This window comes from Dioscorea cayenensis, chromosome 19, assembly GCF_009730915.1.
Source record: "Dioscorea cayenensis subsp. rotundata cultivar TDr96_F1 chromosome 19, TDr96_F1_v2_PseudoChromosome.rev07_lg8_w22 25.fasta, whole genome shotgun sequence".
Classification (NCBI taxonomy): domain Eukaryota; kingdom Viridiplantae; phylum Streptophyta; class Magnoliopsida; order Dioscoreales; family Dioscoreaceae; genus Dioscorea; species Dioscorea cayenensis.
In genome coordinates, this window is record NC_052489.1 from 8,982,382 (window position 1) to 8,996,416 (window position 14,035).

Consider the following 14,035-nt stretch of genomic DNA (forward strand, 5'->3'; position numbering starts at 1 on the left):
TCCGGTATAAAGAGCTACCACCTCGAAAGTGTGAAAGCCACCTTAGCGGCCGCTTTGGAAAAGGCTACCTTAGATGATGTGTGAAGCTACTACCATCTTTGAAATTGTTGTCACTTTTGTAGATAAATAAGTCCCTTGTACTTAGAACTTTGAGGAGTATACCTTGGGTTGTTTTTGAGTGAGTTCACACACGTACACGATTTCGGGTTTTGTTTTCTTTTTAATTCAAGTTTTTAGCTAGGGCATTGATTTTCTGTATTTAGTGTTGGAATTTCCCTTACTTGTAGAATGCTCTCTTTGTATACTTTGGTAAACCTAAGGCCAAGCACTTCCAATATCTTCTTCATTGATGCACATAACATTTTTGATTTTTGCTTGAGGACAAGCAAAAGCTTAAGTGTGGGGGAGTTTGATAAGTGCTTGTGCAATACAAATGCGAAGCATTCATTCCTTATGTTGAGCATTACTTTTCTCGGGTTTTACACTAATATGTGTGTTTTTATGTTACTTTTATGCAGGTAGGGTCGTGAGGCCGACTATGAAGGAAATAGGCTAATGTGGATCACATTGCACCGATTTTGGAGGAAATCTTGCTAAGGTTCAAACACAAAGACATAGGTCGATGTGAGATGCTAGAATGTGAGAAGCAAGTGATCTATGACATGAACGTGTGCCCGTTTGCGTTACCCCGATGAAAGTATGGAATTGGGAAGCTATTCAGGTCGAATACTGTAGCAGAGCACTATAGTAACATTGTAGTACGTACTGTAACAGCACTGTTCATAGCCGACCGAGAAACCAGAGAAACAAAGAATCCACACGGGCGTGTGGAAATTATCCACGCCCGTGTGGAAATTCCGCACGGGCGCGTGGAGCATCCACGCCCGTGGAGTCGCCCGATTCCAGCCCTATTTAAAACCGATTCAGCCCCGATTTTGGTATTCTTTTCTCCATCATTTCCCCAACTTGCGAGAGGGCTTTGGCTAGGGTTTCGAGGGGTATTGGCTAGGTTTTTGGAGAGGTTCTACGGCTCCGACATCGCGCATCGTTTGGAAGAAGGTTATTGGGAAAGCTTTTGTCGGCACCGATCCGGCGAGGTGTATCCTAGGCCGGACAAAGGATCCCTTGCGACGAGTAGAGGACTCTCCACAAGACCATCGACATAACTATCGAGGGGGATTCTTTATGGATTCATTGCTGACACGTCCGAATATGCGTGTGTGTACCGCAAGTGCACGGGTGTCGAAGTAATAAATACCCGGTGAGTCGGGTAGTCGAATCCACAGGGAACAGGGCTACTAGTACTAACTTCTTCTCTGCTATCTAGCCTAATGATAATGGGATAGTGTGGTGATCTAATGTGCGAAGAGATGAACACCGGAGACGAATATGCAAGGGTAAAATGGAAGGAGAATCTCAATCAGTAAAAGTGGGGTATTCGGGCAATGCTCCCCCTAGGATTCAGGTAGTAGGTACCGGATAAGCAAAGTGTTTCTATAATGAGTAAGTTAAGTCGTGGAAATCCAAACATAATCGGGTCTATCTCTAGATCACCGATACTAGTCCCCCTACTGAGGTCCCGGTGGAGAAATCGCTCAATCTCAACACCTCACACCACATATGACCGCAAAGCACTCTAGGGATTCCAAGCTGTATCCAATTCCTAAAGATTGATCCAACCCTAATTCCCGACAAAGGTTCCTAACCCCCTACAAGGTCCCGAGAGAAATCGAGCAATCTCACGCCTCCCACCAAATATGGTTGCATAGAGCTTAGGGAATGGAGATAGAATACACCAATCGGAGGGGAAAGGGGACACTTCACTATCTCATGACTCACCCTCTCAACCCTCTTCAATCTTGAGGTTCTAACCCTAATGGAGATCTCTCTTCCACCAAGGCAACAAATCATGCAAACCAAATAACCATAAGATCAATAAGGCAAGCAAGCATTAAACAAACAAGAATGAAACTTAATCAAACTCGGATTAAATAGAAACACAAAGCAAATCCACAAAAGGTGAGAATCCTAGGGTTCACAAGCCCAAATACCCTCTAGGGTTTTAGCCCTCCACGGAGCAACATACAAAACACACCATCAATGAATGAAAGTACATTAAAACCATAGAAATAAACCCCCTTATATATGAACTGATGGCCTTGATGGAGAGCTTCGACGTCTTGAAGGACCAACTCCGAAGCTAGTTTCACCGGTGGCTTCCTTGATGCTATGACGGAGGAGGAATCGATCAAAGTTGGTGACGAAGCGCCTCCAAAGCCGCAAAGACCTCCTCTCCAAACCCTAGCCGTCTCACCCCTCAAGAGCCGCACAAAAGATGAGAAAGAATAGGGCAAAACGGCTATTTATAGGCCTTAGATCGCGTCATCACGTGGCCTCACGCGCCCGGGTGTGGATTTTTCCACGCGCGCGTGGGTCGCAAGAATTTCCAGCGGGCGTGGAATTTCCACGCGGCGTGAGCGATGAATTTTGCTACGATCGCTTCAGTGAAATTGCTACGGTACTTTTCACAAAACGCGATCCGAACACTCTTCTCTTAAGGTCACATGTCCGGGCACACGTCCATGTGGTAGGCTATAAAACTTTTCTTCATCGACGTATCTTTGAGAGGTCTTGCAATCTTCACAAAGAGAAGGAATATGAAGATGTGGCTGCCTTTGTGCCCTTCCAAATGGTGAATTGACTTGAATCTTCTTGGAAGTTGGCACACATCTCCACGCTTATCAACTGCTCTCGTGTCTTGGTCCTTGAATTGAACAAGAACTCCCAACATTGTGTCTTTATAGCCTATCTTTGCTTCCTTTTTACTCTTCAAGGCATTCACAACCTATATGCATAAAAGAACACCAAATACACAATATGAGACATAAACCACAGTAAAAATGATGCTCAATGCATGTAAAACATATATAAAAATATGTCTACTCAAGCACTTATCAATTGCTTTTACATTTTATTTCTTTGATTGTACTTAGCTCCATGGAGAGCTAAACCCCTAGTGGGTACTCGGGTATTGTGAACCATAGGATGTATTTGTTTCTTTGAACCTCTTTATTATGCTTTCAATAAATTGATGTTTATTGTGAGTTCCAACCTTGAATACTTGATTGTATGAACATTTCCCCTAGAGTGACACTATGGTTGAGAGTTCTTGTTGGTAACCTTGTGAGTGAGTGACACACCACGAGCGTTAGACAAAGCTAGGTTGGAGAGGGTTGAGAGGGTGAGTCGAGAGGTACAGGAGCGTCCCCTTTCCCCTCTGGCGTGAAAGATTCTACCTCCGTTCCTCGAGTTCTTTGAGGCCATAATAGAGTGAATGGTCTAAGGGATGAATTTCCGCTGGGGCTTAGTTGCGTGTGCAACGGAGTGAAGCGTTGAGGTGATCTTAGTATCTAGGGCTCAATTGTGGTTAGGGACCTTCCACCTGGACCAAAGCGTTAGGTCTATTATAAGGAAGAGATTTATTACTTGGAATCCCTAGAGCTCATTGCAACTCTATGCGAGTGCGAGGTGTTGAGATTGTTCGGTTTCTCCTCCGGGACATATATAGAGTTAGGCATAGTTGACCTTAGATTTGGGAGTATGTAATTAAGGATTTCCACGACTCACCATTGCATTGATTAGGAAGCATAATAGAAGGTTCTTGCACTTGAAACAATTATCCTAGGTGGAGCATTATCCGGGTACCCCACCTTTATCGATTGTCTTACCCCCTTCTTTACTTTTGCTCTCTTACTTGTTGCTTTTACTGTTGAGAATTGAATCATTGTCACACTCTTTATCATTGATCTTTTACATAGCTAAGAATCGAATTAAGTGTTTTTACTCCTTACTCCCTGTGGATTCGACCCAGCTCACCTGGGATTATTACTTCGACAAACCCGTGCACTAGCAGGATATACGCAAGGGGATCTTGTCAGCGTTTTAGAGACACTTTGCACTTTGCTATTTTAGCTATTTATCATCAATTTTTATTTCACACTTTTTTATTCTTTCATCATTCTCATTTGTCTTCTTTTGTCATGACTTACTTTTTCTTGCAAGGAGTTTAAATGATGATTGATCCGCTTATTGCTCTGTATTCTCGAGTTGAAGCTCTGAGTGAACAAGTTGATAGAATTATTGCTTCACAACAACAAAGCATTCCTTGTTGCAACACAAATCATCCAATTGAAAAGTGCTACCCAAACTTCTTGTGGAATAGTGATGGACAATATTGGTAAGCACCTCAAGAGGAATGTCAAAAGGGTGAGATACTCGGAGAGGATGCACTTCAATTGCAAAAAGTATTAGCTAATTTTATTGAAGCAACCGATGTCCGTGTCCAAAATATTGAGACCACACTAAGATGTCATGAAGCCTCCTTTAAAAACCTTGAGCATCAATTAGGAGGAATACTAGACACACTCTCCAAGGAACAACAAGTTTTTGAGCAAGCAATTCAAGCTCCTTATAGAAATGATGTGGTAGTGAACGACAATGAAGAAGTTGGGCAAATTGAGTACATTGGTGCAGAAAATGAAAAGGAAGAAGCTGAATACCATTTTGAGATTTTGGAGTGTGTGAATGAAGATTATGCTTATGAGCGAGAAAATTTTTAATAGGATTTGCTAGTGTCATGTCCCTTTCAAGCTGAAAACACACAAGAAGAAGTAAATCCTAAGGTAATGGAACAAACACCTCTCTTTGGGATTAATTAATTCACAAATTGCAAGAAAAAGATTTTAGGTTTGGAAGAAGATGTGGGTAGGAGATTGAAGCCATCCAATGACCCACCTATGCTAAGCTTGGACAATTCCTAACCCAAATTGTTTCCTTGGAGGCCAAGGTAAGATGGTTGGACTCTCCAACAAATATTCCACCCTGGCAAGTAGATTTTTGGTTTAAAGGAAGTAGCTATGCAATGTCTAGTCTGGAGGAATACACTCTTTTCAAGCCTCCATAAGGTAAGGAAGAGGTACGTCAAGCTAAGTGACGTAAAACAAGTGCTTTTTGGGAGGCAACCCAAGTTTTTATTGTTTTTCTATTTTTTAGTTAGTATTTGCATGAATAAGGCCTTGAGTGTTGATGTTTTGACTCTTAGATGCTTTCTCTGTGATTTTCTTGTCGACATTGTGGTGTTATCATGTGCCTAATCGTGTGTGGCGAAGAATCTTGGTCGTTTGAGCGTGTTTTTCGTGTTTTCTCTGGTTAAAATTGCATTGTTAGGCAGGATCTGAGTGTATATTTGTGTTCAGGAATTTTCTGCAGAGCCTGCAAAGTTTTCTAAGTGTCCAGAGAAAACACACGCCTGTGTGGAATTTTCGCACGGGCGTTCATTTTGGTTCATAGCTCATCCATAGACGGCACAGGGGTGTGGACTCGCCCCTGTGAACGACCTTGTGATGGTCCACTGCAGTGCAGAATTTTCACACGGCCGTGTGTTTCTCTGGAGAGAATTTCTTCTCCATCCCGAGAAGACACAGGGGTGTGCGTCTGCCACTATGAATTGCTAAGTAAGGATCCACGCCCGTGTGGAATTGTCACACATGCGTGTGAAACACTTAGAGAATTTTCTTGGGTAGACAGAGAAGCCACAGGGGTGTGCGTCTACCCCTGTGGGTCTCTCTTGGGGAGTTACACAGGCGTGGGTAATTTGCACACGCAAGTGTTGATGCACAAAAACTCAAGTGCCGTGGGTTTTATTTAAAATCTTTTTCAGTTTTCTTCATCTTTACACTCCTAACCACTCAGAGAACACCCTTGCACTCTCCTGACCTTTCACCGTCATTTTAAAGGGTTGTTACTTGAGTTTTCCGGCCATTTTCTAGTCTCTCATTGTCATTTCATCGGTAAGCTTCTCTTTCTCTTTTCTTTGCCCAATCTTCATATATTTTGCAGCACCAGCATCATCTTCACCAACAGCGGCAGCAGATGCACTAGCAATTGACACCTACACTTGAGGCGTCTTTACCTTCTCTGTTCTTATTTTTCGCATTTTATTTTGGTATTTTATTTTGGACTTGTATGCTCAGAAAAGATCTTCCTTCTTAGTTTATCTTTTAGTTTTGTCTTGAGTTGTATTTCATTGCTTTATTTTTTTTATATACTCGAGTTATTTTTGATTATTGAGCTTCACTGAACCCCCTTGTGTATATGTGCAGATGGTCTTGTCAGTATGGAAATTGAGGATTAGTCATAGACACTGTCAATGTGTTTTACACTTGGCCTTGTGTGCTTCACAACCCGTTGGAATTTAACTCCAAAGGATTTAGCTCCATCAAACGCACCACTAGGAGTCAGTAGAGTATTGTTTCAATTGCCCACTCCCACATGTGTTCTAAATTGTATTACTTTTATTATGCTTGCATGTGTATATTGAGGGCAATGTACATCTTAAGTGTGGGAGGGAGTTCACATTGCACATGTCTTTTACACAAGTTTTGATTGACATACATGCTTACGCAGCCAATGGCAGTTCACCTTAGTTGCAATGATTGTATTCTTGAGCTTAGGAGAAGTTTTAACATTGAATGTTTTCATGCTCTAGTTCTTGCTTGAATTTCTAGGTATTTTTGCCCGATTGTCACTTGTGTACTACTCCCTCTTTAAACTTTTTTGGAAACTCAAGTTTGATGTTAAAGGGGCTAGTTTTAGTTTTATTTCTTATGGTATTTTGTTGAAAAAAAAATGGAAAAATGAAAAGAAAGGACAAAATAGTTTTGTTGTTTAGTTGTGCTTGTTGGGTGGAAAGAGCTACCACCTATGATGTATGAAGCTACTCTCATAAGTCGGATACTAGTTATGCTCTAATGAGAGAAAGAGCTATCTCATGGGATGTGTGAAAGCTACAACCCCGGTAGAAAGAGCTATCACCTCGAAAGTGTGAAAGCCACCTTAGCGACCGGTTTGGAAAGGGCTACCTTAGAGGATGTGTGAAGCTACTACCCTTTTTGAATTTTTGTTACCTTTTGTAGATAAATAAGTACCTTATACATAGAACTTTGAGGAGTATACTTTGGGTTGACTTATGTGAGTTCACACACTTACACGATTTCGGGTTTGTTGTCCTTTTCTATTCAAGTTTTTAGCTAGAGCATTGATTTTTTGTATTTAGTGTTGAAATTTCCCTTGTAGAATTCTCTCTTTGCATGCTTTGGTGAACCTAAGGCCAAGCACTTCCAATATTTCCTTCATCTATGCATACAATGTTTTAATCTTTGCTTGAGGACAAGCAAAAGCTTAAGTGTGGGGGAATTTGGTAAGTGCTTGTGTGTTAAGAATGCGAAGTGTTCTTTCCTTACAATGAGCATTACTTTTATCATGTTTAAGGGCTAATACATGTGTATTTGTGTTCTTTTGCGCAGGTAGGGTTGGCGATACTGTAGCAGGTATTGTCGCAAATCACTGTAGTAATTTACAATTCACAGCCCGCAAAAAATCAAAAATTCAGAGAATCCACACGGGCATGTGGAAATCCCACACGCCCGTGTGGAAATTCCACAGGGTCGTGTGGAACATCTACAGGGCCGTGTGGATGCCGGATTCCAGCCCTTTAAAAGCCGCGATTCAGCCCCGCTTTCTCCATCTTTTCCCGTATCTTTTCTTCCACCTTTCCCCATCTTTGGACGCGCCCGCGACTAGGGTTTGGGGAGGCTTTAGCAAGGATTTAGAGAGGTTTGACATCCTTTGACACCGCGTTTCCTTCAGAAGAAAGCTATTGGGGGAGCTTTCGTCGGCACCGATCCGGCAAGGTGTGTCCTAGGTTTAATGAGGGGACCTTTGAAGAAGATGCGGCCGACCCATAAGACCTTCGACACGAACACAAGGGGGTTTTCATTCATGGATTGCATCTCTTTGCTTTTGATTTCATTATCTATTGTATTTTGCTCCTTGGACAGCTAAACCCCTAGTGGGTACTTGGATATTTGTGAACCCTAGGATGTATTTGTTTCATTGAACCTTTTTATTATGCTTTTAATTAATTGATGTTTTAATTGAGTTCCAATCTTGTATGCTTGATTGAGTGAATACTCCCTTAGAGTGACACTAGGGTTGAGAGTTCTTGTTGGTAACCCTTGTGAGTGAGTGACACACCACGATAGTTAGACAAAGCTAGATTGGAGAGGGTTGAGAGGGTGAGTCGAGAGGTAGCGGAGTGTCCCTTTTCCCCTCTTGTGTGATTTATTCTACCTCCATTTCCTCGATATCTTTGCGGTCATAGTAGAGTGAATGGGCTAAAGGATGACCTTCTGCTGGGGCTTAGTTGCGAGTGCAATGGAGTAAAGCGTTGAAGTGATTTTAGCATCTAGGGCTTAATTGTGGCTAGAGACCTTCCGCCTGGACCAAAGGGTTAGGTCTACATATAGGAAGAGGATTTACCACTTGGAATCCCTAGAACTCATTGCAATTCTATACAAGTGCGAGGTTGAGAGGTTATTCAATTTCTCCTCTGGAATATGTATAGAGTTAGGCATGGTTGACCTTAGATTTGGGACCATGTCTTAAAGGATCTCCACGACTCATTAATGCACTAGTTAGAAAGCATAATAGAGGGTTTTGCACTTGAAATGATTGTCTTAGGCAGAACAATATCCGGGTACCCCATTTATCGTCGATTGCCTCTCCAATCTTTTACTTGAGCCTCCTTTATGTTTTCTTATTTTCATTTGCATTGAGTTTGTTTTCACATCACTATTAACATATTTTCATTCTAGTTAAATAGCAACCTTGGTGGTTCTAAGCACTATTCCTTGTGGATTCAACTACCCTTTCACCTGGGTATTATTACTTCAACACCCGTGCACTTACGATTTACATGCATATTCGGTCGTGTCAGGGTAAGAGGTTACCATTTTTATTACTCATGATGCGACAAACTAGAGAATTCATTCCCTATTTGTCGCCCGTATATCACTCAACTGGTCAAGCTGATGGCCATTTTTAAAGGAACAGAGAGGATGAGGGTGGTAGGAGGAGTCACCTCCATATCCCTTGAGACTCTGAGGTTGATGGGGATGCTGCAGCATGTTCACACCACTTGAGGGATAGAGTACTGTGTGCATCGATCTACTGATACCACTACTGCAGCCCCTACCTCTCCTCTTGCTGTTGATGCTGCTCGATCAAAATTTCCATCATCGCCACACGCTACCTCTAGCCACAATGACCAGATTACATGTTCTTCTTCAATGTTCAGGTGGCTCTAGAGTAATGTGGTTAGGATTGCTAAGCACCTCGATGTTCAGTTATCCCTCAAGCCTGTTTCCCTATCTGACCATCTCTTGACATTGGGATTGACATGGCAGAGTTATGGTAGTTCGAGGCCAACTCCACTTTAAGGGATGATTCTATACTTGAGAGTACTTAATTCTGATTTATGCAATTTTCAGTGTTTCTATTTTTATATTCTAGACTAAGACACCCCCGGCTCATACTGTCCTTGTCCACACAACGCTCTGTATGCATGTTGCGGCGTCAAATTGCCAGGGTAGTCTATAGACAACTGCTCGTAATCCGCTATGTCAGTGAATGCTTCATCATAGAGTCCGAGTCTGACATAAAAATGAGCGACACTCATACTATAATGTTATCCAAATGTTCTGAACTGTATAGTGTCAGTGTTGTCAAATCGGGAATATGATCAGTCGAACTTGAATGAAGCTAGCACCTCTAAAGTGAGCAGCTGAATAGGTAGCTCTCGGATTGATAATAACCTCCTCCAGCTGCCGGCAGAAAGCAGCTCCTTCACCTTGTCAGCCATATCATCCGCTAATTGCACCTCCCAGAGTGAACTTATGTCTAGGACTCACGTCTGGCTGAACTTGAGCTTCGATAACCACTCAAACCGAGCCAGGTGCTCGGGAATGGCAAACTCCAAACTTTCTTACTCAAGTGATGTCTCACATGGGTGCTTCCTGGCCGCTTTCTTAGTCTTGGGTGTCATATCTGCAAGTATTGAAAAGAAAATAGATCAAATAATCTCACAGAATAATACTGCACTGCAGGAATCCACACTGTCGTGTGGAAATTCCACATGCCCATGTGGATCCACGGGGCATGAAAACCGCACGCCTTATAGGCAATATACTAAAAAATACATCAAAAACTTATTCTAAAATGCTTCTAAAACATGAACCTATTATTTAGACATCAAAACGAAGAACATTCACAAGATTCAATCGAATAAAATCAAGTATGGCGAAGAAAAGAGATAAATAGTGTTTACCAACAAGATGAAGATAGAAAACTTGAAATCGGCCAGAAAACTCGAGTAGAATCCCTCTAAAATGACAGTGTTAAGTCAGGAGAGTAAAAGAGAGTGTTCTTTCAGTGTTAAGAAGTGTAAACCTAAAAAGGCAAACAAGATTTATAAAGAAAACTTGCGGCCTTTAGCGTTATGTACATCCACACGGGCATGTGAAAATTACACACGCCTGTGTGGCTCCACAGGAGAGCCTTACAAGGACAGACAAACACCCTTGTGTGCTCTCGGGATAGCACACTGTATCTCTGAACACATCAATATGGGCATGTGGAAATTCCCCACGCCCGCGCGCCCGACCCACAGGGCCATCCACACGCCCCTGTTGCTCCTCTGTCCACCTGAGAATTCTTCTCAGTGTTCCACACGACCGTGTGGAAATTTCACAGGGCGTGGATCTTCACAGGGGTACTCACAGGGTCATCCACATGCCCCTGTGTCTTCTTGGGATGGTGAGGTCTTCTCTACAAGAAATCATACTGCCATGTGGAAATTACCCACGCCTGTGTGTAATACACAAGGTCAGACACAGGGGCATACACACGCCCCTGTGTCTTCTCGGGATAGAGCTCTGAACGTTTGCAAAGAAACACACGCCCATGTGAAAATTCCACACGGGCGTGTGACCGTCACAAGGTTATTCACAGGGGCAGACACACGCCCTTATGTCCTCTTGAGATGAGCTCTGAACGAAAACACACACCTGTGTGGAATTTCCACACGGCCGTGTGTCTTTTCTACATAACTTAGAAAAGTTTTACAAGCTTTGCAAAAAATTTCTCAATAATTACACTTATTCAAAGCATGCCTATATATGCACAAGTAACCCGAGACACATGAAAAACATGCTCAAACGACCAAGATACTTCGCCACACATAAGTAAGCACATGAAAACACCAATGATCCACAAGAAAAACACAGCAATTTGCATGTAAAAATCAAGACACCGATACTCAAAGCCTTATTCATGCAATTTCTAAACTAAAAATTAGAAAAATAGTAAAGACTTGGGTTGCCTCCCAAGAAGCGCTTGTTTAACGTCACTAAGCTTGGCGTACCTCTTCTTACCTCACCGGGGCTCATAGATGAAGGTTTCCCTCTTACCCATAGCCTGAAAGCATGATGAACATAATCTTTTGAGGGTAGAGGAGGAGTTATTGAGCATGTTACCACATTAGGGTTTGTCACCCTTACTCGTATCTTGTACATCCCCATTAGCCTTGGGGTGTTTCTTGTGATGTTTCCTTGCTAGCTTTATCTTTTGGAGCACCTTCTTCACGATCCCCAGGGTAGATGGTACCTTTACCTCTAGACCAAGCATCAAGACTTCTTCATTTTCAACTTCTTGGTTTAACACTCCTTCATATGGGTCTGGATTCATCATTTACTGCACATATTCATCTATTAGTTCATCGATAGTGTCAAGAAAGTAAAGAGTATCATCAAAGTCAAGAGAATGTCGCATAGCTTCGGTAAGACGCTATGTCAACTTGTAGTCGCCAACCCTCAGTGTCAACTTCCCACCGTCCATGTCGATAAGTGCCTTGGAAGTGCACAAGAATGGCCTCCCAAGTATTAAAGGAACATCTACATCCTCGTCAACATCCAACACTACAAAGTCCACAGGAAAGATGTACTTGTCAACCTTGACAAGCACGTCTTCTATGATGCCCCTCGGATGCCTAACCATTCGGTCCGCCAATTGAAGTGTCCTCGTAGTAGACCTAGGCTCTCCCAAGCCTAGCTTCTGAAAGAATGAGTATGGCATGATTTTGATACTAGCCCTTGAATCCACCAATGTCATCTCTTCACCCATATTACCAATGTTGTATGGGGTGATGAAGCTTCCGGGGTCTTTCTTCTTGTTCGGCATATTCTTTTGCAATAACGCTGAACAAGAGGTATCTAAGATCACCAATGCACTCTTCTCTAACTTCCTCTTATTGGTCAAAAGATCCTTCAAAAACTTTGCATAACGAGGCATTTGAGATAACGCTTCCACAAAAGGAATGTTGATGTGCAATTGCTTGAATAGACCCAAGAACTTCTTGTATTGGTCATCATTTTGGTCGTTCTTTAATATTGAAGGGTAAGGGCTTCTGAGCTTGTAAGGTGATGGTGCCACCTCCTTCTCATTGTTTGCTCTCTCCTTAACCTCCACGACCTCGTGTGTTTCAATATTGGTTTTCTCACTTGGAAGCCCACCCTCAACCTCACGACCACTTGTTAAAGTGACCACCTTCACATGTTCTCTGATATTGCTTTCCGTGTTGCTAGGTAAACTTCCTTGAAGTCTCTCCGATAGAGACTTCGCAATTTGCCCCACTTGATTTTCTAGATTGTGCAATGAGGGGGTGTGGTTGCGAAGTGTAGCTTCAACCGATTGAAGCCTTGTGTCCGATGACTGGACAAATCTCGTTAAAGATTTCTCTAGATTAGTTATCTGGGTTTCCAAGCCTGAAACTCAGTTCTCCATGTTTGGGGCTTGTTGTTATTGTTGGAAAACTGGTGGTGCCGTGGCCTTTTGTTGCCCTTGATTATTCCAAAAAAAGTTCAAATGGCTCCTCCAACCCGGATTATAGGTATTGCTATATGGATTTCCTTGGCCCCTCATCGTATTACCTACAAAATCAACTTGTTCCACGAAGGATATACCACCAATAACTATTGGGCAATTGGGTGGAGCATGGCCTCCTCCACATCCGTTATAATTTGTTACAGCCGCTAATCTAGGAGAAGTTAGAGTGTCCAACTTCTTTCTCAATGACTCCACTTGGGCTGCCAACGATGTAACGGCATCAATCTCATGGAGGCCGCCACTTTTTTCTTCTCTATTGCATTCCATTGGTAGCTATTCAAACCCATTTCTTTAATCAATTGTCATGCTTCTCCTGGGGTCTTGCTACCCAAGGCACCTCCTGCTGCTGTATCAAGTAACTGCCTTATGCTAGGGTTTAACCCGTTGTAAAAAGTCTAAATAATCATCAACTTGGAAAACCCAAGTTGAGGACATTTTCGGAGGAGCTCCTTCAACCTCTCCCATGTCTCAAATAGTGACTCCAATTCCATTTGCACGAAGGAGGATATTTCATTCCTAACTTTGCAAATTTCCCGGGAGGAAAATATCGGGCAAGAAATGCTTCTACCATCTCCTCCAATGTAGTAATCGATGTTCTAGGTAATGAATATAGACATTGCTTCGCTCTCCCTTTAAAGGAAAATGGGAAGGCTCTCAACTAGATGGCATTATCTGTAATACCATTGATCTTGAGCATGTCACACACTTCCAAGAAATTTTCTATATGACTATTTGGATCCTCATCGGCCAAACCATTAAATTATGCGGACTGTTGTAACATGTAGATGAATGCCGGCTTTAGCTCAAAATTCTGAGCCGTAATCGGTGGCCGCACAATACTAGAATGTGTGCCCAAAACTGAGGGTCTGGAATAATCTGAGAGTGTCTTATGTTGCTCATTCTTTTCTACCTTATTATTTGACCCTTCAACTTCTATCTCAGCTTGATTAGACTATTCTTGCATAGGTTCTTTACCCCTTCTATGAAGTGTTCATTCAAGTTCATGGACTCCTTCAACCAGTGTCGAACGGTTCCCTTGGGTTATAACCTGGAGCCGTAACCAAAGAAAGAAAAACAAATCTGAACGATGAAAGAATAAGAAAATGTGAAATAGAATAAGTTACGGATAGCTAAAATAGCAAAGTGCAAAGTGTTTCTAAAACACCTATTCCCCGGCAACCGCACCAAAAACTTG

General features: G+C 42.4%; 1 non-coding gene across 1 annotated transcript; it reads left to right on the plus strand.

Moving 5' to 3' along the window:
* Positions 1-13,257: 13,257 nt before the first annotated feature.
* Positions 13,258-13,364, plus strand: LOC120250893. The gene has a single exon (XR_005533224.1). It is a non-coding gene; the product is annotated as a small nucleolar RNA R71 (small nucleolar RNA).
* The last annotated feature ends 671 nt before the right edge of the window (positions 13,365-14,035 follow it).